The sequence below is a fragment of the Ambystoma mexicanum genome, chromosome 13, assembly GCF_040938575.1.
Source record: "Ambystoma mexicanum isolate Mex_15411 chromosome 13, UKY_AmexF1_1, whole genome shotgun sequence".
Taxonomy (NCBI): Eukaryota; Metazoa; Chordata; class Amphibia; order Caudata; family Ambystomatidae; genus Ambystoma; species Ambystoma mexicanum.
In genome coordinates this window covers 810,949,415-810,965,370 of record NC_090938.1, presented here as the reverse complement: position 1 = coordinate 810,965,370, position 15,956 = coordinate 810,949,415, and the positions used below count along the sequence as shown (strand labels likewise).

The following is a 15,956-nucleotide window of genomic DNA, read 5'->3' as shown; positions in this document are numbered from 1 at the left end:
GCTCCACAACCTGGAGAACTGAACATGACTTTGGCTGCATTTTTCAGGGGGTGTGTGGGCCATTGGACCATGCAATAGACACTCTGAAAACTTTGGGACTTTGAGCAACGATCCTTACCATCATGGATTACTTCCCTTACTCCCACCCCAGTGTTAGGTAAAATACACCCTCTCTGGTTTGGCAGTTTTGGTGTGCAATTGCTCTGGTGATTGCTTGGCCTGTGACAGTGGACATCAATGCCAAGACCCCTAACAGCAAGCACAGGGGTCTCATGTGTTGGCTGAATGATGGCTCTTACGCTGGATCAGGAACTGGATTGACAAAAAGTTCCACATCTGCATTTTAGGAAAGAGGCTCACTAAACATCTGGGTCAGAGGAAGGAACTTTGGCTTCCAGAACCAAAAAGGGGTAGAGGGTACTAGTGTGAGACGGGCTCAATCTGGAGCACTCGTCATGCCTCTCCCAACTGTAAGTGGGCATCCCCTGTCAACAACAGTGGGGCCACCGGCATGCAGCCTATGTAAAGTTAGGAGAATCCGGTACCCAGAGAAGCCTGATGGACCCTAGGATGTCTGGTAACTTTTTAGGCTGGTGCTGAGAAATGGACGCAGTCTGTGACCTTATCAACAGTGACTAGGCTGTCGATACTGCAGGACCCCACGCATTGCCCAACCTGCCGGGAAGGGGGGTTAGTACCGTTGCAGAATGACCAAAGGCAGAGACACATCCACTTCCTTTTATTTTCCTTCCTGGCTGCACCCATCCCCTGATAGCCGGGGCTAAGAAGACCTTTCAATGAACTGGAGATCCTGGACCCCGAGGAACCTGTCACTGCTCACAGTGTACAGGAGGGGCAAGGCCTTTCCTCAGAGATCCTGGATCCTGAGGAACCTGTCACTGCTCACAGTGTTCAGGAGGGTGAGACCTTTCCTCAGAGATCCTGGACCCTGAGGAACCCGTCACTGCTCACAGTGTTCAGGAGGGGCGAGGCCTTTCCTCAGAGATCCTGAGGAACCGGTCACTGCTCACAGTGTTCAGGAGGGTGAGACCTTTCGTCAGAGATCCTGGACCCTGAGGAACCCGTCACTGCTCACAGTGTTCAGGAGGGCGAGGCCTTTCCTCAGAGATCCTGGACCCTGAGGAACCGGTCACTGCTCACAGTGTTCAGGAGGGTGAGACCTTTCCTCAGAGATCCTGGACCCCGAGGAACCTGGAATTGCTCACAAGTGTTCAGGAGGGAGAGGCCTTTCCTCGGAGATCCTCGACCCTGAGGAACCGGTCACTGCTCACAGTGTTCAGGAGGGTGAGACCTTTCGTCAGAGATCCTGGACCCTGAGGAACCCGTCACTGCTCACAGTGTTCAGGAGGGCGAGGCCTTTCCTCAGAGATCCTGGACCCTGAGGAACCTGTCACTGCTCACTATTTATTTATTTATTTAGACATTCATAAAGTGTGCCAAACCTAGGGACAATGTTCTGGAGGTTGAGGGCTTCCCTTAGAGGAAGTTGCAGGAACACCCTGTGCCACAAGCTCTAAACACCAGGACTAGTGAAGCCGGCCTACAGCAACTGGAATCATCATGGCATTCGGAAAGCATCTGAATGTCTGTGAAGTTCTGCCAGTCACTGGTGTTGGAGAGACGGTGAAAGAGCCTTTCCTTACCATTCCAGACAGAAGGCATCCACCGGACACTTTCCCACTCACCCAGTGAGGCAAGAGCATTTTCTAAATAATACAATCCATCCACAAGGATAGAACATGTACTGAACCACCTCCAGATATAGCTTCCACCTGCGAGCAGAGAAATGACGTCTGCTAAGATCGCCCACTTCTGCTAAGATCACCCACTTCTGCTAAGATCGCCCACTTCTGCTAAGATCGCCCACTTCTGCTAAGATCACCCAACTTCTGCTAAGATCACCCAACTTCTGCTAAGATCGCCCACTTCTGCTAAGATCGCCCACTTCTGCTAAGATCGCCCACTTCTGCTAAGATCGCCCACTTCTGCTAAGATCGCCCACTTCTGCTGAGATCGCCCACTTCTGCTAAGATCACCCAACTTCTGCTAAAATCACCCAACTTCTGCTAAGATCGCCCACTTCTGCTAAGATCGCCCACTTCTGCTAAGGTCGCACCCAGAACATGAACCCCTGCAGGAGAAACTCTGTCCAAGATGACCCTCCCCCCGAGCTGGAGACCTAGCCAACAAAGCCTGGGAGAATGTGCCCCTGCCTGTTCAGGTAAAACACACAGAGGTGGGGGGGGGGGGTCTGGATGCACCACAACAAACTGAAGTAAAATAAAAAGAAGGACATGACTGACAGCCAAGAAGGGCTCTCAATTCAAGAGCAGTTATGGGATTCTTCCGTTCTTGGAAGGATTAAGAAACGTGAACTCAAGAGTCACACCCCCCCCCCCCATGAGCTCTGCACCCATACTCCGGGGTATCCATTAATACTGATAACTGATGACTTAATAGTAAACCCTGGGGAAAGGTTCTCACCATGTATCCAGGGGCCTGATGGTGTTACCAGCATCTGGTCCATTGGGTGAAGTTATTCCACTGGCTGCACATTTGGAATTGAAACACAAGCATTTTTTGCCCCTTCCTTCCAGCCGCTCCTCTCAAAGCATCCAAAGAAGTGGATCCCAATGCCTGGGACCTGCCAAGCTTCTCCCATGAGGCCTGTAACTCTACCCAGAGCAGATCCCAATGCCTGGGACCTGCCGAGCTTCTCCCATGAGGCCCGTAACTCTAACCAGAGCAGATCCCAATGCCTGGGACCTGCCAAGCTTGTTCCATGAGGCCTGCGCCTCTACCCAGAGCAGATCCCGACGCCTGGGACCTGCCGATCTTCTCCCATGAGGCCTGTAACTCTAACCAGAGCAGATCCCAATGCCTGGGACCTGCCGAGCTTGTTCCATGAGGCCTGTAACTCTAACCAGATCAGATCCAGATGCCTGGGACCTGCCAATCTCCTCCCACAAGGCCTGTAACTCTACCCAGAGCAGATCCCGACGCCTGGGACCTACCGACCTTCTCCCATGAGGCCTGTAACTCTACCCAGAGCAGATCCCAATGCCTGGGACCTGCCGAGCTTCTCCCATGAGGCCCGTAACTCTAACCAGAGCAGATCCCAATGCCTGGGACCTGTTGAGCTTCTTTCATGAGGCCTGTACCTCTAACCAGCGCAGATCCCAATGCCTGGGACCTGCCAAGCTTGTTCCATGAGGCCTGCGCCTCTACCCAGAGCAGATCCCGACGCCTGGGACCTGCCGATCTTCTCCCATGAGGCCTGTAACTCTAACCAGAGCAGATCCCAATGCCTGGGACCTGCCGAGCTTGTTCCATGAGGCCTGTAACTCTAACCAGATCAGATCCAGATGCCTGGGACCTGCCAATCTCCTCCCACAAGGCCTGTAACTCTACCCAGAGCAGATCCCGACGCCTGGGACCTACCGACCTTCTCCCATGAGGCCTGTAACTCTAACCATATCAGATCCCAATGCCTGGGACCTGCCGAGCTTGTTCCATGAGGCCTGTAACTCTACCCAGAGCAGATCCCAATGCCTGGGACCTGCCGAGCTTGTTCCATGAGGCCTGTAACTCTAACCAGATCAGATCCAGATGCCTGGGGTCTGCCAATCCCCTCCCGCAAGGCCTGTAACTCTACCCAGAGCCGATCCCGACACCTGGGACCTGCCGACCAGCGGACCTTCTCCCCTATGACCTGTAACTCTACCCAGAGCAGATCCCGACGCCTGGGACCTGCCAACCTTCTCCCATGAGGCCTGTAACTCTACATAGAGCAGATACCGAAGGCTGGGACCTGCCGACCTGCGGACCTTCTCCCCTATGACCTGTAACTGTACCCAGAGCAGAGAACCTGTCAGCGTTACTTTCAAAGAGCCAACCTTCCATGAAGGAGGCACAAAAGGGCCAACTGGTGGTCGTATTGCCCCTTCCACCAATAACTGCTCTACACCACAACTCACACAGACAATCACCCCCCCCCCCCTGAGCTGCCAACCTGTATTCCAAAGAAGCTCTGCATAATGGTGGAGTGGAGGATGGTCCTGCAACTGCCCCCCCCATATGCCTCATCTTTGAGTACTCACTGTACCGAGCATCAGTGAGTCCTAACTCTGTCTGTGACGTTGGCTCCAACTGTTAAGAGATTATAAGCGTTTAACCCCAGAGACTTGTACGTTTCTAGAATTGACACCAACTTTCCTTAAATAATGTACATAGCTTAACAGCGATAGAAAGTAGTGACACTAACCACTGTATATGATAGCTGCTTCCTCGTCCACTGCACTTCCTTTCTGAGTGCGGCGTAGATTGCTCGTCTAACCCCACTAATAGACGAGGAAAGGGGGGAGAATCCTTGACCCACCTGCTACCAAAACCTACTCAAGCCACTAAAACATGGGCTCTGGGGTAACAACTCTGGACATCCTGAAACATCCTCATATAGACTACTCATTTGTGTTTGGCATTTTCTGGAGATGGCAACAACGGGGCGCCGTACCCTACCTTCAGGCATCAGAGGCGCTGGATGACGAGTCAGCAGGACCTGATATGGACAGAGAAGAAAGACGGACACCGCGTGAGGCTTCACTCGTTTCCTTTAAAAGAGGTTTTAGCTTTTTTGCATACAAATCTTTATTAATTCAAAAAAATGAACAACATTACAAGGGACTGTTTATTGAAAATATTACTGAAGAGAGTCAGGAAGCCCCGTCTATCCAACTCTCTGGTGATGATCAGCCAATGGTAATCAATCAAACTATGACATCAAAGGTTCAGGGGCATCACGAGAGCATCTCCTCCCCCACCCCCCACGCCCAGATCACTCAGAAAATTAAATTCACCCATAATTCAGAAGTCACTCACCTTCTCTCGGTGGAGTGTAGCCGTGTTTTACTGAAAAATAAAATAAGGAGAGTGAGCAAGCAGCTTGCACTTACTATATAATCAGTAACCGGTAGCAAGGCTGTAAGGGGGGGGGGGTCTAGGTGGGGGGTTAGGTTGTGTAGAATCTATTCATGACATTAATCGATATGTAATTCATAGCTCTCCAAACCTGCCTTGGAACCAAATTGCTTAGGCTATCGCAACACATCTATTCTCTAACTTTCTTCAGAAGACAATCCATATAAGATGGGGCACCCCTGGCAGGGGCACAAGATGCCACGGGCAAAGATCAATCACTGGCACAGTACACAGTATGAAAGCAGAGTAACATAAAATAATACACAGTATTTGAGCCATACACAAGGCATGTACACAAGGCATATAAGATGGGGCACCCCGGGCGGGGGCATAAAATGCCACGGGCAAGGATCAATCACTGGCACAGTATAAAAGCACAGTAACATAAAATAATACACAGTATTTGAGCCATACACAAGGCATGTACACAAGGCATATAAGATGGGGCACCCCGGGTGTGGGCAGAAGAAGCCACGGGCAAGGATCAGGCGCTGGCACAGTATAAAAGCAGGGTAACATAACATAATACACAGTATTTGAGCCATACACAAGGCATGTACACAAGGCATATAAGATGGGGCACCCCGGGTGTGGGCAGAAGAAGCCACGGGCAAGGATCAGACGCTTGGCACAGTATAAAATCAGAGTAACATAACATAATACACAGTATTTGAGCCATACACAAGGCATGTACACAGGGCATATAAGATGGGGCACCCCCGGCAGGGGCACAAGATGCCACGGGCAAGGATCGGGCGCTGGCACAGTATAAAAGCAGAGTAAAGTAACATAATACACAGTATTTGAGCCATACACAAGGCCTGGGTAGAAACAGCAAGTCACTCACACTGTTGGTTCTTACCCCCAAACCCCCTCCACAAAGCTCTGCAAGCACCGCGTACTCTCTGTAACCCCTGAATCTGGACCAGAGATGCCGAAATCCCAGGGGAGAGAAATGTAGCAGACCCTGACCCCAAATATAGAATTGTTTTTTAAACAGGTCAACAGTTTTTGATCTATAGTGAAGACACAACTTTGCTAGGATTTTGCTCAATTCTATTGTTCATAACATTCGAACTTTTTCACGAATGCGTACAAAACTTTCCAGAAACGTTTGACAACCTATTAGCAAATATTTGAAAAGTTTGGAGAAATCTGTCCATCGGTTCAAAGGTTGTGTGAAAAGACATCCAGTGCTTTGCATGTGTCAGGGTTTCCCCACAGGAAAACATGTGACAGTTCTGCTCATACACACAGCTGAATAGAGTTCCACCAGTTCATTTTGTTTGCGGTAGAATCAGAATAATACGTCTCATTGTTTTCTTTAAGTGGTCTGACTGCAATCATTTTTAACAAAATACGTTCAGTATGAAATTGTATACATTTAAGCTTGTCGGGCACATGCTCAAATGTGATTGGTTAAGCAGTTTGCAAGGCTGGAGTAAAATGTTTGCAGGGATTGAAGGCGTCTGCAATGGGGCATGCTTCGCGGAGCTCCAGGCATTGTGGGATAGAGGTAAGGATTGAAGGCGCGTGCACTGGGACGTGCTTCGCGGAGCTCCAGGCATTGTGGGATAGAGGTAAGGATTGAAGGCACGTGCATTGGGACGTGCTTGGTGGAGCTCCAGGCATTGTGGGATTGAGGTAAGGATTGGAAGCATGTGCACTGGGAAGTGCTTGGCAGAGCTCCAGGCATTGTGGGATAGCGGTAAGGATTTAAGGCGCATGCTCTGGGACGTTCTTGGCGGAGCTGAAGTCATTGTGGGATTGAGGTAAGGATTAAAGGCACGTGCAATGGGACATGCTTGGCAGAGCCCCAGGCATTGCGGGATAGAGGTCAGCATTTAAGGCGCATGCTCTGGGATGTGCTTGGCAGAGCCCCAGACATTGTGGGATAGAGGTAAGGATTGAAGGCACGTGCACTGGGACATGCTTGGGCGAGCCCTAGGCATTGTGGGATAGAGGTAAGAATTGAAGTCACGTGCAATGGGACGTGCTTGGTAGAGCCCCAAGAATTGTGGGATAGTGGTAAGGATTTAAGGCGAGTGGATTGGGACGTGATTGGCGGAGTTCTATGCATTGTGGGATTGAGGTAAGGATTGAAGGCACGTGCACTGGGACATGCTTCATGCGAGCCCAGGGCATTGTGGGACAGAGGTCAGGATTTAAGGCGCGTGCACTGGGTCGTGCTCGTGCAAGCCCCGGGCATTGTGGGATAGAAGGCACGTGCACTGGGACATGCTTGGGGGAGCCCCAGGCATTGTGGGATAGAGGTAAGGTTTGAAGGCACGTACACTCGGACGTGCTTGTGCGAGCTCCGGGCATTGTGGGATAGAGGTAAAGCTTAAAGGTACATGCACTGGGACATGCTTTGGCGAGCCCTAGGCATTGTGGCATAGAGGTAAGGATTGAAGGCACGTGCATTGAGACGTGCTTGGCAGAGCCCCAAGAATTGTGGGATAGAGGTAAGGATTGAAGGCGCATGCTCTGGGACGTGCTTGGCGGAGCCCCAGGCATTGTGGGATAGAGGTAAGGATTTAAGGCAAGTGGATTGGGACGTGATTGGCAGAGTTCCATGCATTGTGGGATTGAGGTGGGGATTCAAGGCGAATGCTCTGGGACGTACTTGGCAGAGACCCAGACATTGTGGGATAGAGGTAAGGATTGAAGGCACGTGCATTGGGACGTGCTTGGCAGAGCCCCAAGAATTGTGGCATAGAGGTAAGGATTGAAGGCACGTGCATTGGGACGTGCTTGGTGGAGCTCCACGCATTGTGGGATAGAGGTAAGGATTTAAGGTGCGTGCACTGGAACGTGCTTTGGTGAGCCCCGGGCATTGTGGGATAAAGGTAAGGATTGAAGGCGCATTGTTAGGGAGAATTCTCCAAAATGGCTAATTTCCCTTACCTACTGAGTCCCTCAGCAGCTTTGCTGGATTTCTAGGATTTTTTTTTTTCACCTGGTAAGAGTGTGAGCCTTGTTTCCCACTCTTACATGTGTTTTACTGTGTGTGTTTAACATTTTTTTGTGTTCATAGACTGTGGAGCCTCACCTACTCCATAGGCATCATCTTTTTTACTGTGTGTTACACAGCACCTCCAATGCAGTGACACAGGGTTGTCTTTTAGATTTCCCAACTCAGACTCCATATTTTGGGACTGACTACTGTCTGGCAGAACATGTAAAGTTGCCATTGACTTTATTAGTCTCTTTAAATCCACAGACCCAGTACAAACCATCTTACATAGAGTACTGGAAAGGGTTACTAGTTATCCCTTTTTGTCTGTCTCTCATGGAACATTGTTTCGTTCCATTTTTTTTAAGACTTGGCTGGTGGCAGCGGTAACTACCCTATTTTTCCTACCGCGGTTATTGTAAATAGTCCTGGTATTGTTTTAGGCTATCTTGGTAGCCTCGAACTTAAACCCGCTGGACCATATTTGTTTTAATTTGGTTCCGGCTGGGTTTATTCGCCATTTCTTTTTGTAAAAGTCTTTCTCGTGTTTTTCTCTGCGCGCCAAACCAGGTTTGGTTCCTTTGATCGCCGTCCTTTCGCGGGCTTCTGCACAGAAGCCCCCCCTTAGATGTTTGAAAGTCTGGGTAGGCAGGATGTGAGGGAGGGGTTTTAGGACCCCTGCCATGGGTTCCCTTGGTAACCCAAGTCGCACTCCTGTTTGATTGGCTAGGTGACTGTCTCGCCAGGACAGCCACCCTGCTGTGTGATTGACAGCCAGGCTGTGTGAATGGGGGAAAACTACATAAAAAGCAGGTCTCTGGAGCTGGAAAGGCAGAGTCACCACTGGATCGAGAGAACCGAAGAGAAGCAGACAGAAAAGGACCTCTACCATGACTGAACCTCCCGGAGAAGCCCTGCTGAGGGTCCGAATCTTCAAACTTCGTTGGCAGGGAAGATCTGCAAGGCATCCACTCCCCTTGAGTTGGTGGGAACAACCAGTTCGCCAAACTGCAAGCCAGGCCTCCCTCCTCTGGTCGAATTTGGTGTATGGAGCTACAGTGAACCGGATAGCCAGGAAGGTCAGACCCTGCTTGGGTTTTAAGGAGCGCTCCTTTTAGTCGCCGTTTGACTCTGCTGCTGGTTTCTTCCCTGGGCAGTGCAGGACCCTCCACTCTTCCTACTTTGTGTCAGTCCGACAGTCGCTTCAGGAACCGTGAGCCTGCAGGACCTTCCAGGAACGTCCGCCTCAGCTACAGCTTCTTCTCCATTTACGGTACTGTTCCAAATCCGGTTGTTCGTTTCGTCCAGCCACGGAGAAAGAGTGTGAAACCTTTCGCCAACCCGAGAGCTTGTCCTTCCCTATTCTTTAAAGTAACATTTTGCCTAACCAACTTCGTTCTGAACTCTTGGCAAAGACTTAACTGCGAACTACCCTGAACTGTGTGATCTTGAGCAAAAGACTTTTGTCCCATTGACTTTGGCCCTAAGCCTCTTGATTTGATTTCCTCACTGTAGTTCCTTTTTCTAGATTACCCTGCTTACTTACCTGTTGGTGCTGCTCAATTTGTGTCTAACTTTGTCTTTCCCTCCCTTTTGAATTATTGGAGTGCCATTTTGCTCACACTTCATGTTGAGCTTAACTTGTCCAGAATCTATGGGGAGTGGTGTGGTGTATTAAGATTGTGATTTCTAAACTGCTTGAGAATAGTGAATGTTTAATAACTGATGTGTAAATAAATGTATATTCTTTACTCAGAAACCTTGAGTCAGTGTTTGTATCATAGTAATTGCTGTCCTTTGTGTAACTATTGATACTGCTCACTTGCTCTTGAGATAAGTCTGGCTGCTCAGCCATCACTACCACTTTACTGTGTAGTACAGGCTTGTACCAAAGGTGAATTTGTACTGTCACATGTAGTCTTAATTGTGTGTAGTGTTCCCAAAGGGTACTGCATATAATTCTGCCTAACAAGCATGCACTGGGAGGTGCTTGTGCAAGCCCCGGGCATTGTGGGATAAGAGGTAAGCATTGAAGGTGCGCGCACTGGGACGTGCTTGTGTGAGCTTCGGGAATTGTGGGATAGAGGTAAGGATTGAAGGCACGTGCAATGGGACATGCTTGGCAGGCCTTCGTTATTATAGTACAGAGGTAAGGATTTAAGGCACGTGCACTGGGACGTGCTTGGCAGAGCCCCATGCATTGTGGGATAGAGGTAAGGATTGAAGGCGTGTGCTCTGGGACATGCTTGGCGGAGGTCCAGGAATTGTGGGATAGAGGTAAGGATTGAAGGCGCGTGCACTGGGACATGCATGGGCGAGCCCTCGGAATTGTGGCATAGAGGTAAGGATTGAAGGCACGTGCATTGGGACGTGCTTGGCAGAGCTTCAGGATTTGTGGGCTAGAGGTAAGGATTGAAGGCGCATGCACTGGGATGTGCTTGGGTGAACCGAAGGCATTGTGGCATAGAGGTAAGGATTGAAGGCACGTGCATTGGGACGTGCTTGTTGGAGCTCCAGGCATTGTGGGATAGAGTTAAGGATTTAAGGCACGTGCACTGGGACATGCTTGTGCAAGCCCCAGGCATTGTGGGATAGAGGTAAGGTTTGAAGGCACGTGCACTGGGACATGCTTTGGCGAGCCCCGGGCATTGTGGGATACAGGTAAGGATTGAAGGCGCGTGCACTGGGAGGTGCTTGTGCAAGCCCCGGGCATTGTGGGATACAGGTAAGGATTGAAGGCGCGTGCACTGGGACGTGCTTGGCGGAGCCCCAGGCATTGTGGGATAGAGGTAATGCTCCCTGGGATTCTTACGATTATCGTGAGGATTTAAAAGGGTTAGAAAACATTATACCAAGGGGGCCAGGTGCCAGGGGCGCTGAGTACGCGGGTGCTCCGGGGCCCGGGCACCCCCTGGGAACAGCCACCTGCACTAGAAGTCCCTATACTTTTAAATGGAACTTCATTAAAATCTGTCCACTCCCCCGGGGAAAATCAAAAGTCAGCTCCCCTGCCGGGTGCCACCAAAAGCCATGTGATACTGGACCTGAGGGAGGGCTTGGGATGATCACCCAGCTACCCCCACCATGCCGCCAACAGGACCCAGGGTATTGGTTACATTGAAGGTTTAGGGCTCACTGAGAAGGGGTGGTCCTACAGAGGTGGCAGCGCACGGATCGATATAAGGAGCTCATGTGGATCCGACATCACAGAGCGAGCAGGAGATAAAAGCAGCTCCTGGGTATCCGCCATCACAGAGCGAGCAGGAGCTAAAAGCAGCTCCTGGGTATCCGCCATCACAGAGCGAGCAGGAGCTAAAAGCAGCTCCTGGGTATCCATCAAAGAGCGAGCAGGAGCTAAAAGCAGCTCCTGGGTATCCGCCATCACAGAGTGAGCAGGAGCTAAAAGCAGCTCCTGGGTATCCGCCATCACAGATCGAGCAGGAGATAAAAGCAGCTCCTGGGTATCCATCAAAGAGCGAGCAGGAGCTAAAAGCAGCTCCTGGGAATCCATCAAAGAGCGAGCAGGAGCTAAAAGCAGCTCCTGGGTATCCGCCATCACAGAGTGAGCAGGAGCTAAAAGCAGCTCCTGGGTATCCGCCATCACAGATCGAGCAGGAGATAAAAGCAGCTCCTGGGTATCCATCAAAGAGCGACCAGGAGCTAAAAGCAGCTCCTGGGTATCCGCCATCACAGAGTGAGCAGGAGCTGCCTCTGCGGGCCAAGCGGCTAGTAACTCGCATGTGCAAATCTAACTTCCACATCAGATGCAGAACAGAACTGTTTTGATCACATAAGACCCATTGTGTTATTTTGTTCTTCTACTTGTCTCCCAGTGTTCCATTATACACATTCTAAAACACACAGAGTTAATGTCACATAAATGTTTGTGTTTGGTCCCAGATGAACTAGGGAGTGAAAAGTAGGTTCTGGTACCTGTTGGGGTCATGCAAACCAGGCTCTCCTAGGCTATAACTAGGAGCTACGTAGCTCCCAGCAATTTCAAACCCAGCAGGGCCTGCACATGCAGGTTCAGAAATCACAATGTTTAGAGGGGAAGAGAGGAGGCTAGCACTGGATAAAGAGGTGCCTATAGAGCAGGTGGGAGAGATAAATAGGAGGAGTGACAGAAGCTAAAGATTAGGTGATGAGTTCAGCAGGAGGCAGTACAAGGAGTCAAGGCCGGGGAGACAAGAGGAGTTCGGCAGGAGGCAGTATGAGGAGTCAGGAGTAGGTCAGAGAAGCCAAGGTGGAGGTGACAAGAGGGGTTCAGCAGGAGGCAGATTGCGGAGTCAGCAGGAGGCAGTATGAGGAGTCAGGAGGAGGTAGTATGAGGAGTCAAGGGGGGGGGGAGAGAAGCCAGGTGGCGGAGACAAAAGGAGTTCAGTATGAGGCAGTATGAGGAGTCAGGAGGAGGTAGTATGAGGAGTCAAGGGGGAGGGGAGAGAAGCCAGGTGGAGGAGACAACAGGAGTTCAGTATGAGGCAGTATGAGGAGTCAAGGAGGAGGTGAGAGAAGCCTACTTTGGGGAGACAAGAGGAGTTCAGCGGGCGGTAGTATGAGGAGTTAGGAGGAGGTATTATGAGGAGTCAAGGAGGGGGGAAGAGAAGCCAAGGGGGAGGTGACAAGAGGAGTTCAGCAGGAGGTACTATGAGGAGTCAGGATGAGGAAGTATGAGGAGTCAAGGAGGAGGGGAAGGAAGCTGAGGAGGTGACTAGCGGTTCAGCAGGCAGTAATACGAGGAGTCAAGGAGGAGGTGCGAGGAGTTACGGTGGAGGCGACAAGGGGAGTTCAACCAGAGGTAGTATGAGGAGTCAAGGAGGAGGTGAAAGAAGCTGAGGAGGTGACGAGGAGAGTTCCGCAGGAGGTAGTATGTTGAGTCAGGAGGAGGTAATATGAGGAGTCAAGGAGGAGGTGAGAGAAGCCAAGGTGGAGGTGACAAGAGGAGTTCAGCAGGAGGAAGTATGAGGAGTCAAGGAGGAGGGGAAAGAAGCTGAGGAGTTCAGCAGGCAGTAATACGAGGAGTCAAGGAGGAGGTGCAAGGAGTTACGGTGGAGGTGACAAGGGGAGTTCAGCCAGAGGTAGTATGAGGAGTCAGGAGGAGGTAATATGAGGAGTCAAGGAGAAGGGGAGAGAAGCCAAGGTGGAGGTGACAAGAAGAGTTCTGCAATAGGTAGTATGAGGAGTCAGGAGAAGGTAGTATGAGGAGTCAAGGAGGAGGGGAGGGAAGCCAAGGTGGAGGAGACAAGAGGAGTTCCGCGGAGGTAGTATGAGGAGTCAAGGAGGAGGGGAGAGAAGCCAAGGTGGAGGAGACAAGAGGAGTTCCACAGGAGGCAGTATGAGGAGTCAGGAGAAGGCAGTATGAGGAGTCAAGGAGGAGGTAGTATGAGGAATCAGAGGAGCTGAGAGAAGTGAAGGAGGCGGTGACGAGAGTTCAACAGGAGCTGGTATGAAGAGTCAGGAGAGGTGAGAGATGCTAACGAGGAGGTGACAATAGGAGTCAAGAAAGGGGCGGCAAAGCAGCATGCATTATAGGTGTCTAAGAAAGTGGTATTTGAGCAGAAGGTGAAGAGCTGAACCAGGAAGTAGAAAAAAGAATTTGCGAGAGGGCAAACGTGGGAATCGGGTGAGCGGTGAGTATGTACGCCAGAAGCCAAAACTAAGTGACAAAGGGGGAAAGAAACTCTAGGGAAAGGAACACTAGAAATTAACTTGCAGTGAGACAGCATGGAGGAAATCCAGGTTGTGTTTGGAAACTACAAACCCACGACTCTGAGAGGGAGCAGCAAAAGGCCCAATAAGAACCCCAGATAGCCTAGGGTGGACTTCTGTCTTTCTTTGGCTCCTTGCCCCGTTTGTTTTCTGGGTCCCATCTGAGCGGTCTTCCAGAGCCAGGCATCAGACTCTGGTGCAGACTTGAGACTGTGGAGGTGCTCTCACCACACACCAGCTGCAGAAGAGCATCAGCAAGGATATGTGACTGTGCTCCAAGACTAGGACAGCTGAGAAGGAAGCAGGGGTACTGCCAAGTGGATGCGCAAGAGACATTATTCCCCTCATCTGCTAGGATGTGTTAAGTGGCAGAGGACAATCCGCTGTTGCTAGGCTGTGGACATGGTATTTAGAACTGCCGTTCCACTACTGCGAATGAGAGGACAATCTGCTGTTGCTAGGCTGCAGACGTGGTATTTAGAACTGCCATTCCACTGCTGCGAATGAGAGGACAATCTGCTGTTGCTAGGCTGCGGATGTGGTATTTAGAACTGCCATTACACTGCTGCGAATGAGAGGAAAGTCTGCTGTTTCTAGGCTGCAGACGTGGTATTTAGAACTGCCATTCCACTGCTGCGAATGAGAGGACAATCTGCTGTTGCTAGGCTGTGGACTTAGTATTTAGAACTGCCATTCCACTGCTGTGAATGAGAGGAAAGTCTGCTGTTGCTAGGCTGCAGACGTGGTATTTAGAACTGCCATTCCACTGCTGCGAATGAGAGGACAATCTGCTGTTGCTAGGCTGCCGACGTGATATTTAGAACTGCCATTACACTGCTGCGAATGAGAGGAAAGTCTGCTGTTGCTACGCTGCAGACGTGGTATTTAGAACTGCCATTCCACTGCTGCGAATGAGAGGACAATCTGCTGTTGCTAGGCTGCGGATGCAGCATTTAGAACTGCCATTCCACTGCTGTGAACGAGAGAAGAATCTGCTGTTGCTAGGCTGCAGACAAGATATTTAGAACTGCTATTCCACTGCTGTGAATGAAAGGAGAATATGCTGTTGCTAGGCTGTGGACGTGGTATTTAGAACTGCCATTCCACTGCTGTGAATGAGGGGACAATCTGCTGTTGCTAGGCTGCGGATGTGGTATTTAGAACTGCCATTCCACTGCTGTGAATGAGAGGACAATCTGCTGTTGCTAGGCTGCCGACGTGATATTTAGAACTGCCATTACACTGCTGCGAATGAGAGGAAAGTCTGCTGTTGCTACGCTGCAGACGTGGTATTTAGAACTGCCATTCCACTGCTGCGAATGAGAGGACAATCTGCTGTTGCTAGGCTGCGGATGCAGCATTTAGAACTGCCATTCCACTGCTGTGAACGAGAGAAGAATCTGCTGTTGCTAGGCTGCAGACAAGATATTTAGAACTGCTATTCCACTGCTGTGAATGAAAGGAGAATATGCTGTTGCTAGGCTGTGGACGTGGTATTTAGAACTGCCATTCCACTGCTGTGAATGAGGGGACAATCTGCTGTTGCTAGGCTGCGGATGTGGTATTTAGAACTGCCATTCCACTGCTGTGAATGAGGGGACAATCTGCTGTTGCTAGGCTGCGGATGTGGTATTTAGAACTGCCATTCCACTGCTGTGAATGAGAAGACAATCTGCTGTTGCTAGGCTGCGGATGTGGTATTTAGAACTGCCATTCCACTGCTGTGAATGAGAGGACAATCTGCTGTTGCTAGGCTGTGGACATGGTATTTAGAACTGCCATTCCACTGCTGCGAATGAGAGGACAATCTGCTGTTGCTAGGCTGCAGACATGGTATTTAGAGCTGCCATTCCACTGCTGTGAATGAGAGGACAATCTGCTGTTGCTAGGCTGCGGATGTGGTATTTAGAACTGCCATTCCACTGCTGTGAATGAGGGGACAATCTGCTGTTGCTAGGCTGCGGATGTGGTATTTAGAACTGCCATTCCACTGCTGTGAATGAGAAGACAATCTGCTGTTGCTAGGCTGCGGATGTGGTATTTAGAACTGCCATTCCACTGCTGTGAATGAGAGGACAATCTGCTGTTGCTAGGCTGTGGACATGGTATTTAGAACTGCCATTCCACTGCTGTGAATGAGGGGACAATCTGCTGTTGCTAGGCTGCGGATGTGGTATTTAGAACTGCTGTTCCACTGCTGTGAATGAGAGGACAATCTGCTGTTGCTAGGCTGCAGACATGGTATTTAGAGCTGCCATTCCACTGCTGCGAAGGAGAGGACAATCTGCTGTTG

General features: G+C 50.4%; 1 protein-coding gene and 1 long non-coding RNA gene across 3 annotated transcripts in view; both read right to left on the bottom strand.

Moving 5' to 3' along the window:
* The window catches only part of LOC138522045 (major histocompatibility complex class I-related gene protein-like), a 1,849,186-nt gene that overhangs the window by 919,809 nt on the left and 913,421 nt on the right, over window positions 1–15,956 (bottom strand). The window lies entirely within an intron of this gene.
* The window catches only part of LOC138522047 (uncharacterized), a 67,340-nt gene continuing 56,295 nt past the window's right edge, over window positions 4,912–15,956 (bottom strand). The window contains exon 3 of the long non-coding RNA XR_011283223.1: window positions 4,912–4,929. This is a non-coding gene — a long non-coding RNA (uncharacterized lncRNA). The remainder of the gene's footprint in view (window positions 4,930–15,956) is intronic.